This window comes from Spermophilus citellus, assembly GCF_964194105.1.
Source record: "Spermophilus citellus genome assembly, chromosome: 1".
NCBI lineage: Eukaryota > Metazoa > Chordata > Mammalia > Rodentia > Sciuridae > Spermophilus > Spermophilus citellus.
This window is the reverse complement of record NC_138182.1, coordinates 175,411,742-175,431,147: the sequence shown is the minus strand read 5'-3', so window position 1 is coordinate 175,431,147 and position 19,406 is coordinate 175,411,742. Positions and strand designations below refer to the sequence as shown.

Genomic DNA, 19,406 nt, shown 5'->3' with positions numbered 1-19,406 from the left:
GGAGTTATTACACTAAAGGAAACACTAAACAAAGGAGAAATCAAGTCAAGTTAAAAAACAAAAATAGACAAAAATGGCTGGGAATACAAATCAAGTCTCAATAATAACCCTGCATGTTAATGTTAATGGCCTAAACTCACCAATCCAAAGACATAGGTTAGCAGATTGGATTAAAAAATATGCTGCCTCCAGAAGACTCATCTCATAGGAAAAGACATACACAGACTGAAGGTGAAATGTTGGGAAAAATCATACCACTCACATGAACTGCAGAAGCAAGCAGGGGATTTTATCTTCGTATCAAATAAAGTTGACTTCAAACTAAAGTTAATCAAAAGGGATAAAGAAGGAAATTTTATACTGCTCAAGGGAACCATACACCAACAAGACATAACAATAATAAATATATATGCCCCAAACAATGGAGCATCTATGTTCATCAAACAAATTCTCTCAAGTTCAAGAGTCAAATTGACCACAACACAATAATTCTGGGTGACTTTAACACACCTCTTTCACCACTGGATAGATCTTCCAAACAAAAAGAAACTATAGAACTGAAAAATGCAATCAATAACTTAGACTTAATTGACATATACAGAATATTTTGTCCTTCAATGAATGAATGGATTTTCTTCTCAGCAGCACATGGATTCTTCTCTAAAATAGACCATATATTATAACACAAAGCAACTCTTAGCCAGTACAAACAAGTAGAGATACTACCCTGCATTTTATCAGATCATAATGGAATAAAATTAGAAATCAATGATAAAATAAGAAATAAAAGCTACTCTAATACCTGAAGACTAAATAATATGCTACTGAATGAACAGTGGGTTGCAAAAGATATCAAGGAGGAGATTTAAAAATTCTTAAAGGTAAATGAGAACAATGACACAACATATCAAAATCTCTGGGACACTATGAAGGAAGTACTAAGAGGAAAGTTCATTGCATTGAGTTCATTCCTTAAAAGAAGGAAAAGTCAACAAATAAATGACCTACCATTACATCTCAAAGCCCTAGAAAAAGAAGAACAAATAAACACCAAAAGCAGTAGAAGATAGAAAACAATTAAAATGAGAGCTGAAATCATTGAAATTGAAACAAAAGAAACAATTTAAAAAATTGACAGAACAAAAAGTTTGTTATTTGAAAAAATATATAAAACTGACAAAACTTTAGGCATACTAAGAGAGAGAAAACTCAAATTACTAACATATGTGATTAAAAAGGAAATATCACAATAGACACTACAGAAATACAGAAGATAATTAGAAATTATTTTGAAAACTTTTACTCCAATAAAATACAAAATATTGAAGCCATCAACAAATTTCTAGAGTCATATGATCTACCTAAATTGAATCAGGATGATACACACAATTTAAACAGATCAATTTAAAGCAATGAAATAGAAGATGCCATTATAAGCATACCAAGCAAAAAAAGCCCAGAACCAGATGGATACACAAGTGAGTTCTACAAGACCTATAAAGAAGGACTAATACTAATAATCTTCAAATTATTTAATGAAATAGAAAAAGAGGGAATACTTCCAAACTTATTCTATGAGGCCAATATCACTCTGATTCCAAAACAGGCAAAGACACATCAAAGAAAGAGAATTTAGACCAATATCTCTAATGAACATAGATGCAAAACTTCTCAGTAAAATTCTGGCAAATCGAATACAAAAACATTTCAAAAAGATAGTGCACCACGATCAAGTGGGGTTCATCTCAGGGATGCAAGGTTGGTTCAACATACGTAAATTAATAAATGTAATTCATCACATCAATAGACTTAAAGAATCATAAGATCATCTCAATAGATTCAGAAAAAACATTGGACAAAATACAGCACTCCTTCATATTCAAACACTAGAAAAATTAGGGATAACAGGAACATATCTCAATGTCATAAAAGTTATCTATCTTAAGCCCCAGGCCAACATAATTCTAAATGGAGAAAAATTGAAGGCATTCCCTCTAAAAACTGGAACAAGATAAGGATGCCTTCTTTCACTACTTCTATTTAACATATTTCTTGACACACTAGCCAGAGCAATTAGATGAAAGAAATTAAAGGAATATGGATAGGAAAAGAAGAACTCAAATTAGCACTATTTGCTGATGATATGATTCTATACCCAGAAGACCTAAAAAATTTCATCAGTAAACTTCTAGAACTAATAAGTGAATTTAGCAAAGTAGCAGGATACAAAATCAATGCCCATAAATCAAAGACATTTATGCATATCAGTGACAAATCCTCTGAAAGAGAAATGAAGAAAACTTCCCCATTTATAATATTCTCAAAAAATTGGGAATCAACCTAACAAAAGATGTGAAAGACCACTACAACAAAAACTACAGAACACTACAAAAAAGAAATTAAAGAAGACCTTAGAAGAGTGAAAGATCTCCCTTGTTCTTGGATAGGCAGAATTAATATTACCAAAATGACCATACTTCCAAAAGTACTATACATATTTAATCCAATACCAATCAAAATCCCAATGACATTCTTCATAGAAATACAAAAAGCAGTTATGAAACTCATCTGGAAAGATAAGAGACCCAGAATAGCAAAAGCAATCCTTAGTAAGAAGAGTGTAGCAGGTGGCATCACTATATTAGGCCTTAAACTATACTCAGAGCAAGAGTAACAAAAACAGCATGGTATTGGCACCAAAATAGATTAGTTGACCAATGGTACAGAAAAGATAACTGTAGTTTTGTGGATTAGTCTCTATGTTATCTTATATTAGACAAAGGTGCCAAAAACGTACATTAGAGAAAAGATAGCCTCTTCAACAAATGGTGCTGGGAAAACTGGAAATCTATATGCAATAAAATGAAATAACCCCTATCTCTCACGATGCACAAAACTCAATTCAAAGTGGATCAAGGACCTAGGAATTAAACCAGAGACTCTGCATCTAATAGAAGGAAAAGTAGTCCCAAATCTCCATCATGTCAGATTAGGCCCCGACTTCCTTAATAAGATTTCTGTAGTGCAAGAATTAAAACCAAGAATCAATAAATGGAATGCATTCAAACTAAAAAGTTTCTTCTCAGCAAAAGAAATAATCAATGAGGTGAATAGAGAGCCTACATCTTGGGAGCAAACTTTTACCACTTGCACATTAGGTAGAGCACTAATCACTAGGCTATATAAGGAATTCAAAAAGCTAAACACCAAAAAAACAACCCAATCAATAAATGGTCCAAGGAACTAAACAGACACTTCTCAGAAGAGGATATACAATCAATCAACAAATATATTAAAAAGTGTTCAATCTCTAGCAATTAGAGAAATGCAAGTCAAAACTACTCTAATATTTCATCTCACTCTAGTCAGAATGACAGCTATTAAGAACACAAACAACAATAAGTGTTGGTGAGGATGTGGGAAAAAGGCATACTCATTCATTGCTGGTGGGACTGCAAATTGGTGCAACCAATCTGGAAAGCAGTATGGAGATTCCTTAGAAAGCTGGGAATGGAACCACCATTTGACCCAGCTATCCCACTCCTCTGTTTATACCCAAAGGACTTAAAAATAGCATACTACAGGGACACAGCCACATCAATGTTTATAGTGGCACAAGTCACAATAGCTAAACCATGGAACCAACCTAGATGCCCTTCAGTAGATGAATGGAAAAAGGAAATGTGGTATATATACGCAATGGAATATTACTCAGTGATAAAAGAGAATAAAATTATGGCATTTTCAGGTAAATGGATGCAGTTGGAAAATATAATGCTAAGTGAAGTTAGCCAATCCCCCAAAAAACAAATGCCAAATCTTTTCTTTGATATAAGGAGGCTGATTCATAGTGGGGTTGGGAGGGGTAACATGCCAGGATTAGATGAACTCCAGGTAGGGCAAAATGGTCGGAGAGAAATGGAGGGGGCATGAGGGTAGAAAAGATGGTGGGATGAGATGTACATCATTATCCTAAGTACATGTATGGAAACACAAATTGTGTGAATATACTTTGTATACAACCAGAGACATGAAAAATTGTGTTTCATATGTGTAATATAAATTGTAACGCATTATGCTGTCATATATAACAAATTAGAATTTGAAAAGAATTAATAGAGTATCTACACTGATATTTCATCACATTTCAGTGAGAATGACTAACCATAAGAGTCCAAATATTAATAATTCCTGGAGGGCATGTGAGAAAAAAAGAAAAATATTATATACAGTTGTTGGCATTGTAAATTAATACAACTACCATGGAAATCAGTATGGAAATTTCTCAAGAGACTAGGGGACACCATAGAACCCAGTTATATCATGCCTTGGGATTATCCCATAAAACAGATGTCACCATACTTGCATACCCATGTTTATCGCAAAACAATTCACAATAATGAAATTATAGAACTAGCCAATGTGTCCATCAGTGGATGAATGGATAGGGAAAATTTATATATACATAATGAAATTATATTCAACCATAAATAATGAAATTATTAGATTTTCAGGAAATTGGATAAACTCAAGAGCATTATGTTAAGCGAAATCAACCAAACTCTGAAAGTCAAGGGTCTTATATTTTTCTTTCGTATTTGGAAGTAGGGAGAAAAAAGAAGGCGAAGACCTCATGAAAATAGAAGGGAGACCAGTAGAATACAGGATGGGAACTAGGGAAGAGAGAAAAGGAAAGAAAATGGAGGTATCAGGGAACCAAATTGACCAAATTATTATTGTTCTATTGTGCGTATCTTCAAGTATTTAACAAGGAATCCAACTATTATGTATAATCATAATGCACTAAAAAATATAGAAAAAAAGAATTAATAGCTTTTACCCAATATTTCCTCTCCATTTTCTCTAATGTGAAATGTAGTGAAAGTAAAACTATTAGGAGTGCTAAGGAAACTGTCATTGTTAAAACATTTTAACTGCCTCTAATTTTACAGATTTTTCAAAAGGGAATATTGCAATGAAACTTAAATTAAGAGTTTTTCCTTGATATCAGCTTATTGAGGCCAGTAATTATGCTACTTTTTGTTATGTTGTTCCCTGGTGCAAGTACAATTTTAAACACAGAGTAAGGGTTCTAAAGTCATTGTTGAATCCAGGAAGAAAATTAAAACAAACAGAACATCATGTGAAATACACTAATATAGATTAAGAAACAAATCTATTTTGATAGCTATTGAGAATTGTAATAGAAAAGATTCTGGAAATTAAGAGATATGACCTTGATTTTGAAATTTTGGAACAATTTTAATGAGCATAAAGAGTTGGAAAAGACCAGGGAATAAAGTGAATAAACTTTGAGACGTCAATGGGGTTGGAATTGTGGCTCAGTGGTAGAATGCTCGCCTAGCATGGGCAGTACCTGAATTCAATCCTCAGCTTCACATAAAAACAAAGGCATTGTGTTGTGTCTATCTACACCTAAAAAATAAATATTAAATAAAATAAAATAAAAGATCCATTGACAACTAAATACATACATATATATAAATATATAAACTTTGAGAAGTCAAAAAGGAAAACATACATTCATCAAACATGGAGGAAGAGGTTATTTAGAACAAATGATTTGTTTTTTCTGCAATGACAATGATCTAATGTTCTAAAGATGGAAATATCTAAGTCATGAGAAAAGTTATTGTTTGTATTTATAGATCCCTGAGCTGATATTACCATCAATAATTCCTACTTAAAAATGTTTCTGTTCTGCTGTTCTATACACCTAATTAAAATAAATAAATTAATTTAAAAATGTTTCTGGAGTGATTTGAAATACATAATCCTTTCCCCCCATAAAAACATTCATACAAATGTACTTGCTTAAAGTACACTGATTTATTACCTCACAGTATCAACTGGATCCTCTGCAAAGCTGCTGTGTCATTTAAGCTCAACTGGGGATGCAATATTTCCAAACTCCTGTGATTTGGCAGAATGCAGTACCTTATGACTTGTTGAACTGAGAACCTGATTTTTTTTCTGGCTGTTGGCTGTAAGCCAAACCCTGACTTATATTTATGTGAATCTCTCCAACACGTCTACTCAGTTTATCAAAGCCACCAAAAGTGTATTTTGTAAGGCAGGTTGTCAGAAACTGTGTATAAATTATGGGTTTGTTTGAGCCAACATAAGGCAGGGAAGCTGTTTGTTTGGGAACTCCTGGGTGAAATTCCCGGGTTCAGAAAACCCATACCACACTGGTACCCTGTCTTAGCTCACAGCCCCAGGATCAAACACAGCTGCCAAGAGATGGGTGTCACCTGCCAAGCACCAAACATCCTGCTTACCTCAAGATCCCAGTCACACTGAAACCTTTGATGTATTCCCATTAAGTAAAGGATTGGGGCCTTGTTCAGTTGTTCAGTTCCAGTTCCTATCAGGGCTGGAAGACACGTCAGGTACCCCTCTTTAAATCTAATTTCTGGCTTTGTCTTTTATTTCCTACTGATTATTTCTGACTTTTATTTTCCCAGGTGGCTCACACCTCCCTCCAAGCAAGAATCTGCTCTCCCTGGGTGCTGGTAACCCTGGAAGCAGGTTATACATTGTTTGGTAAATAATATCCCATAACCATTGTATTTATTAACAGCAAGGCAAGGTCCTGAGCACAAAGTAGTATAGGAAAGAATTAAGTAATAATTCAGCAAAGCAAAATAGAGCCTTAAAGCCTAGATCCTTGTATAAGAGAATTAAATTAATATACAGAGTTGTAACAAAAATGCTTTAGTATGAAAAGATATATGAGCCAGACTGTTTGTGGCATTATTGTTTATAAAGGTAAAAATGTGGGGACAAAGTAGATACTCTACAACAAGGAAATGATTGAATAATTTATATGTATCTCGTGTAGCAAATAAAATATAGATTAAAGCTAGGCTAATTATCTTAAGAGTCATGAGTGAGTAAAAGAAAGAAGATACATGCAGAAATGAATAGTACAATTGCATTTTTTGTAAAGCAAAATGAATATATATACACACACTGGCACATGCGCGTTTATGCGTCATCTATGTACTATGTCTTCTATATGAATGTTTCTGTACAAGACTATATAGAGATGATTAAACATAAGAAGGGACATAGAACTTTTTGCCTGGTCCTCTTTGGATTTGAGAAGGGTAACTCATGTAAGTGAAGTGTAAAAGAAGTAGGCACTATAAACTATATGTATTTTTGTATTTAAAATTAAAAAAAAAAAGCTGGGGACATCTAGTACAGGAGGCTGAGGCAGGAGGATCACAAGTTCAAGGCCAGCCTTAGCAACTTAGTGAGATACTAAGGAACTTAAGGAGAACCCTGTCTCAAAAAAAGAAAAAAAAAAAAGGACAGGAGATGTGGCTCAGTAAAATGCCTCTAGGTTCAATTTCTTGTACCCCCCCCCACATTAGAAACTAAAATCAAAGCTAAAAATTCACTTTTAGATTAATAAAGGTCAATATATTTGAAAACACATTAATGAGAATTTGTGAAATGAGTATTGGCTTATTTTTGAGCCAAATTTGATATCCTGCATAGGTATTCCACAGTACCTATTAACATTTACAATGAATATACCCTTTGAACCAGTAATTTCACTTGTAGGATTTTTATCTTTACAGGTATACTCATAGGTGTGTGAATTATACAAGAATGTTAATGTCAGTCATGATAGCATCAGAAGATGTTTATGAATAACCTAAATGAACAACAGTTGAGGACCAATATATGACATAACACATTCATACAATGCAAAACTTCACTGCTTTTCAGGAAAATAAGGCATCTCCATTTGCTTTAGAGTAATTTACAAAGTATTATGTGAATGAAAAAATAAGATCCAGAGGAAAGTATACAGATCGCTGCTGTTTGTATTTAAATGGAAGCACATGTGTGTGCAAGCATGTGTGTGTGTGTGTGTGTGTGTGTGTGTGTGTGTGTGTGGTTTATGCATGTAGATTACCTCTGGAAATCCTATAAGATTCTTAAGACAGTGTTTTAACTCTGATGAGGGAGACAGAATGGCTGGGAGGTAAAGTTGAACTGCCTTTTGTTTCTTTCATTTTATTCTAATTTGTTATATATGACAGCAGAATGCATTACAATTCATATTACACATACAGAGCACAGTTTTTCATATCTCTGGTTGTATACAAAGTATATTCACACCATTCATGTCTTTATACATGTACTTAGGATAACGATGTCCATCTCATTCCACCATCTTTTCTACCCTCCTTTTGTTTCTTTTTGAGTTTTATAACATGTGTTTGCATTATTTATTCAAAATTAAAATATTCTAAAAATTAATCTAAGAATTTATTCTTGAGTACAATATCAGAATGTCTCTTATAATGATTAGTAAATTAATATGACCTTCTAATATTCTCACATTTATATATGTAAAATGTTAGAAACTTGTTCTTCACTATAAAGCTTTTAACCTTTTATTTTTTTTAAAGTTCCTTTATTTCAGAAATAATCTTGGAAACCATTTGAAGTTAAAAGCACTCTTTGAATTAGAACTGAAACAGAAAAGACTACCAGTACATCGAAATGATTAAAGAAGTGTGATAATGGATTTCCTGGAGCTCAAAAGTGTATGTGCTTGGTTTGAAAATTTTAGCTAAGATTGAAGTAGAAAAAGATATAATTCTGGAGGCCAATGTTCATTCTCTGCTTTTTCTCACCAAACAAGAAAACCCATGGTTTTTCTCTGGTATTCCCAAGCAGGAAAAAGCAAAACAAAATTATACCTGGTAAAGGGGTTAGTGAGACACTTGTCAATTGTTTTCTAGAATGGAAAGATTTCAGTTATAACATCCATAATTGTTTTCAAGAGTGCAGTTTGATGTATAAGATTTCATACTTCTTTAATAGGTACCTTATAATTCTTTAATTTTTCTTCCATTTTGAGTCAAGACAGTGTGATGATTTTTACACCAAAGTAGATCTGGTGTTGTAGGTATTTTCCATATGTTAATTCTCTGATAAGATGGTAAATATGTCAATTAATACTGCTTATTGGAATGAATCACATGATAATAAAACTCTAATTACTATTTATATTGACTGTATTTACTAATGTAATGTTTTGTCAATATGTCACCCCAAATTCACAGAGTTGCCAATTTGCTTTAAGGTTTCTATATTTCTAAATTATGAAGGATTATCATCATGTAATACTTTTTAAATAAATAAACTATATTATTCTTATCAGATTGATAGAACCTTAAACTTACATGTAAAGATTATAATTTAAAATCAAGAAATACCTAGTTTTCAAAATGGTATTTCTCCTTTTGAAAACTACCTGAAAGCAACAAGGAGAACAAAAAACAGAATTCTGAACTGCATTTTCCATAAAATAAGATCTAAATAACCTCCAACTAAAAGATATTAAGAAGAATTACTCAGTACAGGTTGGTGGTCACGTTGACGTGGGATTCTCCTGGCTGTAGAGCTTAGACATTGCCTACACAGTTCAGCCTCTAAAAGTAAGTGCTCCACTTAGGTTGATTTTGTGTCTTGGCTTTTGTGAATTGTGCCACAATAAACATGGAACATGGATGCCCTTTTCTCTGGCTCACATCCGGCTTGGGCCAGGGAAAGGATTCCCTCTGGAGGGATGGGCTGGCTGAGAAATACAAGCTAAGGAAAGTAGCACCACGAAATAACCACAGGACTGCAGAAAATGCAGGTTTAGCATGGGGACAGCGATGGGCCAAGCTGACCAGAGGGGTATAGCTTCTGATAAGGAAGGGAGTCCATGTTTGCTTTATTTATATTGGAATAGATCCAAGGGATTAGATAGAAAGTTCTTCACCAAAACAAAGGTGGGGACAGGTACACTGCTCAGTTCCTAATGGGTCATGCCCCACTCTGGTGCTGCATGGGACTTTTTTGGGCAGAGCTGAGAGAGAGAGTTTACTTGTGTGGGGCTATCCTGTCAGCGAGATTGCCACAGAAAGTTCCCAAGCATCAGACCTTCCCCCTCACTGGCTTCAATGCAGAAAAGGTCCATATATATTTCACAGGTGTCTTCCTGCCCTCTTCAACATACTGATTTATTTTCTTTGGATGAATACTTAGTAGTGGTATTGCTGGATCTTATGGTAGTTTTAATTTTAAATTTTTTGAGGAACCACTGTATTATTTTGCATAATGACTATGCTAATTTACATTCCCAACAATAGTGGATAAGAGTCCCATTTCTCCATATCCATGCCTGAATTTGTTGTTTTTTGTCTTTTTGATAATAGCTATTCTAATTGAGGCATGTTTTGGTTTTGATTTACATTTCCTTGATGATGAGTGATATGATGTTAAGCATTTTTTAATGCACCTGTTTGGTTCTTTATATGTCTTTTGAGAAATGTCAGAAATGCCTATTCATATCTTTTGCCCAAGTTTTAATCTGATTGATTGATTGATTGATTGCTTTTGAGTTGTTTTAGTTCCTTATATATTCTGGATATTAACCATTTGTCAGATGCTTAGTTGGCAAATATTTTCTCTGATTCTTTAGGATGTCTGTTCACTCTGTTAATTGTTTCCATTATTTTATAGGAACTTTTTGGTTTGATATGGTCCCATTTGTCTGTTTCTGCTCTTGTTGAATTATTATCCCCCCAAAATCTTTTGAATTATTATCTGCCAAAAATCCTTGCCTATACAAATGTCATGGAACATTTCCACTGTTTTCTTCTACTGGTTTAAACAATTTAGGTCTTAACATTTAAATCTTTAATCCATTTTGAGTTAATTTTGTATATGGGTAAGAGAGTGGTCTAGTTCCATTCTTCAGTATGTGGGTACCTAGTTTATTCAGCATCATTTATTGAGAGAATCTTCTTCCCCAATGTGTGTAATTTTTGCCTCAAAAATCAGTTGGCTATAAGTGTGTGGATTTATTTCTGTATTATTATTCAGTACCATTGGTCTATATGTTTACTTTTATGCCAGTGCCATTTGATTACCATAGTTCTGTAATATATTTTGAAATCAGGTAGTTTTGTGGCTTTGGCTTTATTTTTTTTCCTCAGAATTACTTTACTTATTTAGGGTCTTTTGTGGTTTCATGAATGTCCATTAACCAATAAATGGATAGAAAGATGTGGTGATGTATACAATAAGAATACTATTTAGCCAGAAAATTTTTAAAAGGATGAAATCCTTTTATTTGTGGCAACATGCATGAACCTCAAGGACTTTATGTTTTATGAAATTAGTGAGGCACAGAAACACAAATACTGCATGATCTCACTCATTTAGGGAACCTAAAAAGGTAGATCTATGGAAGCACAGAGTAGAATTGTGGTTACCAGATGTTGGGAAGTGTGTAAGGATGAAAGGATGAGAGAGAATGGTCAATGGTACAAAATTGTAGTTAAATAACAGAATAAATTCTGGTGAGTTCTGTTGCATATCAGTATGACCATAGTTAACAACATTATACTTAAAAGTAATTAGAAGAGAGAATTTTGAAGTTCTCACCACAAAGAAATAGTAAATGTTTGAGATGATGGACATACTATCTACCGTGATTTGATTATTACACAATGTACACCTATATAGGAATGTCACATGGTATCCCATATATATGTACAAATGTTAATGGTTGATTAAAAATAAAACTGGGGCTAGGGAGTAGCTCAGTGGAGGAGCAGTGCTTAGCAGTCATGAGGCACTGGGTTCCATCCCTAGCCCCACAAAACAAAACAAAACCAACAAATTAGAAGAAACAAAAAATAAATAGTGCTTTATGGTGCAAAAGTAACCTGTATTTAAGTAAATCCATGGAAATGTTGTACTTGGTTGATGGAAGTTTTTAAACTATAATCAAATTTTGGTTTCTCAAAATCTAAGAGGGGCAAAAATATTGAAGGAAGAAGCAGACTTAATGCCATCTTTACAGAAAGTGCAGAGAGAGAAATCCACAACTTTCTACACAAAGCAAGGGATCAAAGCACAGAAAGAGTAGTTCCAGGAGGAAAGTTGGAAGACAATGATAATAAGTGAAAACTGATATAGACATCAGACTTTTAAAATAAAATGCAATTGACCGAAATGAAGGCTAATGTGAAAATAGCTCAAAGGGAATAAAAGGTTGAAAGTAGACATATAAACTTAGAGAACAGAGTGGAGAAACTTAGGAACAATGTAGAAGTCAGATAAGTTTCAATTAGTCACAAGTCATATCATCTCTCCCTTGTATATTAGTAACAATGTATTCTCCTTTTTTTTTCCTGAGAACTTGGCAAGATTTTTATCAATTGTGTTGATTTTCTCAGTGAATCAACCTCTGCACTTGATTTTGTCTATTTTTTTTCCAGTTCATTGATTTCTATTCTGATCTTTACTAATTTTTTCTTCCTGCTTATTTTAGGATTCATTTTATCCTTTTACTTAAAGTTCCTTAAGGTGAAAGTTGAGGTTATAGGTGTGAAAACATCTATCTATCTATTTATTTATTTATTTGATCTAATGTGGACATTGAGAGCTGTCAAATTTCTCTAAATGCCACTTCAGGGTGAAATATACAGTCTGAATTCCTACCTTAGAAAAAAGCCTCAATCCACAAATTTTGATATTTTGTTCTTTTACATTTATTTACATTTTTTATTTCAAAATGTTTTTTAATTTTTCTTTTTGATATCTTCCTTTATCTAATGATTTTTTATGAACACACGGCTTCATTTCCAAATATATAGGGATTTTCCAGATCTTTACATTTTTTTTTTAATTTAACTTGATTATAATTCACAAACATAGATTCAGGTCATCTACTGATTGAGACCTGATTTCAAATATGATCTATCTTGATAAATAGAATCTTAAATAGAATGTGTATTTGGCTGTCATTGTAGAGCACTCTGTAAATGTCAGGTCAAGTCAAAGATTGTACATTTTCTCTAGCTTTACTGTTTTTCTAATTGTTCCACAATTATTGAAAGAGGAATGTTCAGATCTCTGAGTACAGTCATAGTTTCTTCTGTTACAAAGTTCATTTATACTAGTGGAAAAAATATTGAAAGGCAAAATCAATTTGACATTAGAAATGTTCAAAAATATTATTATTATGATTTTTCATTTTAAATCTACTCTGATATATACACACTCATGTGTGTGCATGTGTGTGTGTGTGTGTTTGTGTGTATGCATGTGGGTTTACCTTTACCTTTATCCTTATAGTCTTCTAGATGATATTTTACAGGAATATTTCAATTCCTATTTTCACCCTGAGATAAAAATGCATGTAATTCTATTGGCTAAAAATTATCCAATAGTCTAGGAATTCATGTCAATTACACTTGGTAATCTGGTTGCCATGAAAACCATTTGCTTTATCTGGTCAAGGGATAGTTTGAAAGCTGGTTGACATGGTGATAAAATTTCTGTTATGCAATTGACATATCATCTAAAAATATAATTGCATTGGATAAAGCTATTTAAATCATCTTTCTAATGTTCTTTTCACTTTAAAAATCATCTTTCTAAAGTTCTTTTTACAGAAAAATCATGAATACATTTACATTTGCCTTGCTCCCATTCTATTTAATAAACATACAGAAGAAATTCATGGAATTTTTTTGTCACAGATCAAGGTGTACTGTTTATAATATTTCCTCTCTGGCTACTGAGGTGTTGATTATAGTGATTATAAAGAGAAGGCTCCCCCCAATTTTTTATTGAAGGAATGTATGAGAGAGAGCTCCGTAGATAAATCTACCTCTCTCCTTAGATTTTATGTGAGCTCTTTAGCTGTGTCTAGAAAATGAATTAATAAAAGAGCTAATTAACAAGAGAAAAACATAGGTTTTATTGATTTTACATGTATAGGGGACTCTTCAAGAGAGAGTGAAATCTGCAGTTATAACCAAAGCAAAATGCTTTTATACTTTTTTAGACAAAGAATAATAAACTGTTAAGGGATGACAAAACAAGAAGGTGATTTTTTTTCCTAAATAAAATATTTACACAGAAACATGCAGGGTTCTGGAGAGCATTGTGTTAAGTGAAATAAGCCGGGTACAGAAAGATAAATATCGCATGATCTCACTCATATCTGGAATCAAAAAATGTTCCTGTAGTTGCTTGGAGTAAAATCATGGTCACCAGAAGCTGATAAGAGGAAAAGGGAGAGGTTTATCAATGGGTATGACATAGCTAGATGAAATAAATTCTGGCATTTTATAGCACAGTAGGTGTAAATATAATTAATAATATATTGTATGTCTCAAGATAGCTAGAAGAGAGGATTTTGAATGTCTTTACCATAAAGAAATGATTAAAGTTTAAGATGATAGGCTTGCAAATGACACCAATTTGATCATTGCCCAATGTATTTATGAATCACATTGTCACATCAAACCCCCTAAATATGTATGATTATTATGTGTCAATGAGAAACAGGGAAGCAGATCTGTAACTGAAGATGAGGTAGTATTAAGCTTTTAACATATAGGATGGTAAATATTTACAAGAATTAGATATTCAGGTCAAAAAAAAAAAAGATTTACCAAAGTGTGTTTAGCTGAAGTAATGATATCTAGAGTTGGACTTGAACCTTCTAAATTATCATTACTAGTAAGGAATTATATCGTAGATATAAAACAGAATTTTTCAATAGATGTAGTTTAAAGTAAAATAATTTCTTTTTCCCTATAAACTTATATGAGTGATAATCTTAATCACAATTATATATGAGCAATAAAATGAAAGATTATTTTGTAGTCTTTTTTTTTTTTTTTTTTTTTTGGTGCTGGGGATTGAACTCAGTGGCACTTAACCACTGAGCCACATCCCCAGCCCTTTTTTTGTATTTTATTTAGAGACAGTGTCTCTCTGAGTTTCTTAACACCTTGAAATTGCTGAGGCTGGCTTTGAACTTGTGATCCCCCTGCTTCAGCCTCCCAAGCTACTGAGATTATAGGTATGTGCCACAGTGCCCTGCTAGTAGTCTTTATTTTAAAAACCTGTCTTTTTATTTTTATATAATTAAACGCATTGGTATTTGTGGGAATAACTCTAAAGGAAATATCTAAAACCCCGAAAGCAAAGCACAGGAAATTAAAAGCCTTCTATGATGCTAAATATATCTCAATTCATTTTATGAGATTATAGAGACATTGCTGGCTAAAGTGTTCTTAGATAATTTAGAAATGCAGAATGCTTGAAATACCTTATCTAGAGGGTGTATCTTATGCATACAGTGTCCCTACATTTCCATTATCCTCTGTAATTCCTCCTGAAAGTTAGGAAGGCAATGCTAGTTTTCTGAGCTCCATGTTGTCATTGAAAAGTTCATCTGATTATACAATTATACAAAAAAAAATTTGTTCCAATGAAATCTCTGTGGAGAATTCAGCAAGTAAATCTGATCAAAAGAAAACAAGGTATGAAACAGATTTTCAATAAAGATAGTTAAAAGTCAAATAATTTTTTACCTATGAACTTAAAAGTGATAATATTTATCACAAATATATACATAAATAATGAAATGATAGTCTTTAGTTTAAAAACTTGTCTTTTATTCTCATGTAATTAAATTAAACACATTAGTATTTGTGGGACTAACAACTAAAGGAAATATTACATGTTAACATGACTAATTTTGCCAAATGATAATTTTAATGTACTATCCCAAGCTTCAAAGTTTATATTTCAGCTAGACATGTTAATAATGTGCTTATTGCTTAAATGATATAATTAATAATGATTGCAATATGCTTATAAAATAAATCTTGAAATAATGTGAACAAATATTTGGGGATCTCAAAGCACCACTCTTCCCCTGTAGAGTCCTGAATGATTTAAGCAAGGAAGCAATGAGGTACCATGTGGAGCCAAAATACCACAGTCATAGAGAGAGGCTCAATTAGATAGCTATGTGGGCTTATTGGCCTGTCTATCTGAATTAGGTGGAATAATCCCCATTGTCTGCAGAGCTGGACAGATAGCAACTCCACACTCCACCACCCATCTGTGCCCACTGTCAGGAATCCAGATGAAGCAGGACCTTGGATTTGTTTTGGTAACTTACTTTCAAGAGAAGAAAGGGCCACTGAGACCACCATGTCCAATTTTTTTCCCACAATTCAATAGTCAGGTAAGTTATCCACCCTTATAGAGGAATTATGCTGAAAGGAAGTCATTTTTAGGATATAATTTTTATAATTAGGATATAATTTTTTAAATTCCTAAAAAGCACCAGAATAGAAAAGTAGCATTTACAAAAGAGCTGTCTAAAAAGAGATTGATAAAGGTTATTTATTTTCTCTCTTGGTGGGTAAATTTATAGATTAAATGAGCAAGGTTCTTGGATAGTTAAATCAACTAAAACAAAATGCTGGATTGAGTTTAAGAGTATACAGTAAAAAGAAACTAACTTAAAAATTATTTCAGTTAAAAGAAAGGATGTAATCATAGTGTTTATAAGTGCACAGCTGGGTGGTAAAATCTTTGGGGAAGGGGAAGAACAGAGGAGTCCTAATTAGAATAAGATATATTCCATGTGTGTTATAATATATCAAAATGGATTCTACTATCATGTATAACTAAAAAAGAAACAACAACAAAAAATAATTACTATCACGGTGTGAAATGTGAATTTAGTTTTGTTGTGAAGGGATCATGATTGGATGATGTCTTGGGGTAGCTGTTAGAGTTATTTTCCTCAATTCTTACAAAGCTGGGTTCTTATTAACTAACCAGCCTGTCTCACCTTCCTGTCTAAAATAGGAATTTATTACTTATTTCTCCCTCAACTCTTTCTTTTCTTCAGAACACCAATTATAATTTTCAGTTCTATTTTACATGTCTATTTTGCTTTTTGTCAGTCTTGTTCTATAGAATTTACACACAAAGAAGACAAAGATTGCTGCTTTGTCACTAATGTCTGTCACAGAGCCAGACACATAATTGAGTCAACAAATGACTGACACTCAGAACCTTTAGAACCTGAGACTGCAAAGTCCTTATATTCAACCATTAATGTGCTGCTCTCTGTAGCTTCATCTATGGTCACTTCTTGCACCACTGCTTGGACTTATAATTCTAACATAGACAACTTGCTACGTTTATTGGTCTGTTGGCCTTTTGTTTTAATAGCTTCTACTCTTTTTTTCATCTGGCTAGTTCTAATCATAGATGAAGATTCAGCTTAGACACCACTTTTTCCAAAACCTTTCCCTGATGTTTCTTCTTTCTCCAGGATAGATTAAATAGCACAAACATCTTGAGGATAGTCTTTTATACTGCTCTTGCCATGAGTTTATGTGTCCACTTCTGCCCTTTCACTGAGTAAATGGTTGTTGAAAGCACATAAAGAGTGCCATTGCTCAGGACCAATCAATTTATAAAACATCCAATGCTTGAAAATTTTCAGAGAGAAAACTAGGATTAATGGAAAGAGTTAACTATAGATGGGATCCATTTATCAGGACTGTTGTCATTTATCTGACCTAAAATGGATTCACTTATTTGTGATTGGGCTCATTAGTCTTTTTAGTCCTTATGGATAAGTTTGTTTCAGATTATAGTCTCTTCAAATCAAAGAACAATATGAAAATAAGAAAAATATTAATCTCCAATTAATTTTTGATGATGACTGATAGTAGTGGTTGAGATACTTTTTGACTGAAACACACAGAGAGAAGAGAACTGCATGTCAAACCAGTTTAAAATAAGGATATTTATCTTCAAGTAAAAGTGACTTGGGCTGGGGCTGTAGCTCCGTAGGAGAGCACTTGCCTGGAATGGGTGAATCACTGGGTTTAATCCTTAGCACCATATACAAATAAAGGCATGCTGTCCATCTACAACTACAAAAATAACTTTTAAAAAAAGTGACTCAAAGTTAAGGTAATCTGTAGGCTTTTCTGAAGACAATGTCATAAAAGAATTAGGTTCTTTCATTTCCCAGGTCTGCATTTTTTCTTTCTTCTTTCTTTTTTGGGGGGCTGGGAGGGGGACTGGGGATCAAGCCCAGGGCCTCATGGGTACCAAGCAGGTAGGTACTCCACTACCCAAGGTGCTTTGCCCCTTTTCCAAGTCAGGAGACAAGTTTCTCTCAGGGCTGCAGGATGACTCCCACAGTTCCCTGAATCATCGGACAAAATTCGAAGCACAGCATCATTTCTTCTGGGCTTTTTTTTTCTTTAAGATGAAAGGGTCTATTCCAAAAACCCATCACATACTTCCCCATATGTCCTTAGTCAACATTGGGTGGCTTGTTCATTTCTAAACCACTCACAGGAGAGAGGAATGGAGTTCCACCATTAGGTCTATCCTAATCATTGTGGATGAAAAGGACTACAAGAATTGAATATTGAGATCAGTGCATAAGTAAAAACCATTCCATTGGAATAATTAAAATACATAGGAAACAGTAAATTAATAAATCAAAAGGAAGTTGCTGGCTATTTTACAATGTTAAAAAAATCCATAAAAGCCAATGTGGAACAGTGTGACTATTTCATGAATCACAGCACTTCTTGTATTATCCCTCAGTTCTAACACACACAGAAAAAGATGGGGATCACAACAGGAAAACCATATTCAGCTACCTGGTCATCAGTCGTTGCACATTCCCAAATTATGATGAATTCACTTTTCAGCCAGTTTTAATATCGTTTTCTCTTGACTCCAGTTCTAGACTATTTCCATCATGAAGACTGAAGGATAAATAAAAAAAAACCTATGCTCAGAAGAGTTTTCATTTAAGACTGTGGGCGAAAGATATACTATGAATAGTATTGATTTTTTTGACCTCAGTCAAGTGACATGGAAGTGTAACCTAGATTCATTGTCTCCTCTCATTTGTCATAAATCTTTGACATGCGGATACTTTGTATTTGAATGCTTTGTGCACATTAGCAATATTGTAAAATCATACTGTATTGTGACAAGGCACTAAATTTATTTCAGAGAGGGTCCATTTTAACACTATATGCACTATGAATAATAAAGCAGTTATTGATTCTAATGACAGATTATTACAACATTTATAATTTAGTTGAAGCAAGACTTTTTTCATTTGAAATTGGAGAAGTGTTGCTAAAAAAACACAGTATGTTAGCTTTCTTTTTATTATAATTATGTTCATCATAATAATGTGGTATTATATGTGTATCATATTTAGATATTGGTACATATTCTATAGCATATATTTTAATTATTGTTATTTAATTTTTACTAACAAAAATAGGTATAAAGCTTATATATTAAAACTCAGATAAATATAATTATGTATTCTTTTTCACCCTTGGCAAGACATACTATCACAAAGGACAGTAAATGGATCATAGTACAAAAAAAAAAAAAACGTGACTTGTCTAAAAGATCTGATTTATTTAAATGAAATGGAAATGCAGTTAAGGCAGCTGCTTATCCTTAATTGAACTTATTTGAAA

At 33.1% G+C, this 19,406-nt stretch overlaps 1 protein-coding gene across 1 annotated transcript in view; it reads left to right on the top strand.

Annotated features, from left to right (window-relative positions):
• Positions 1–19,406, top strand: part of LOC308646759 (uncharacterized protein) — a 546,497-nt gene that overhangs the window by 472,215 nt on the left and 54,876 nt on the right. The gene's annotated exons all lie outside the window — the stretch shown is intronic.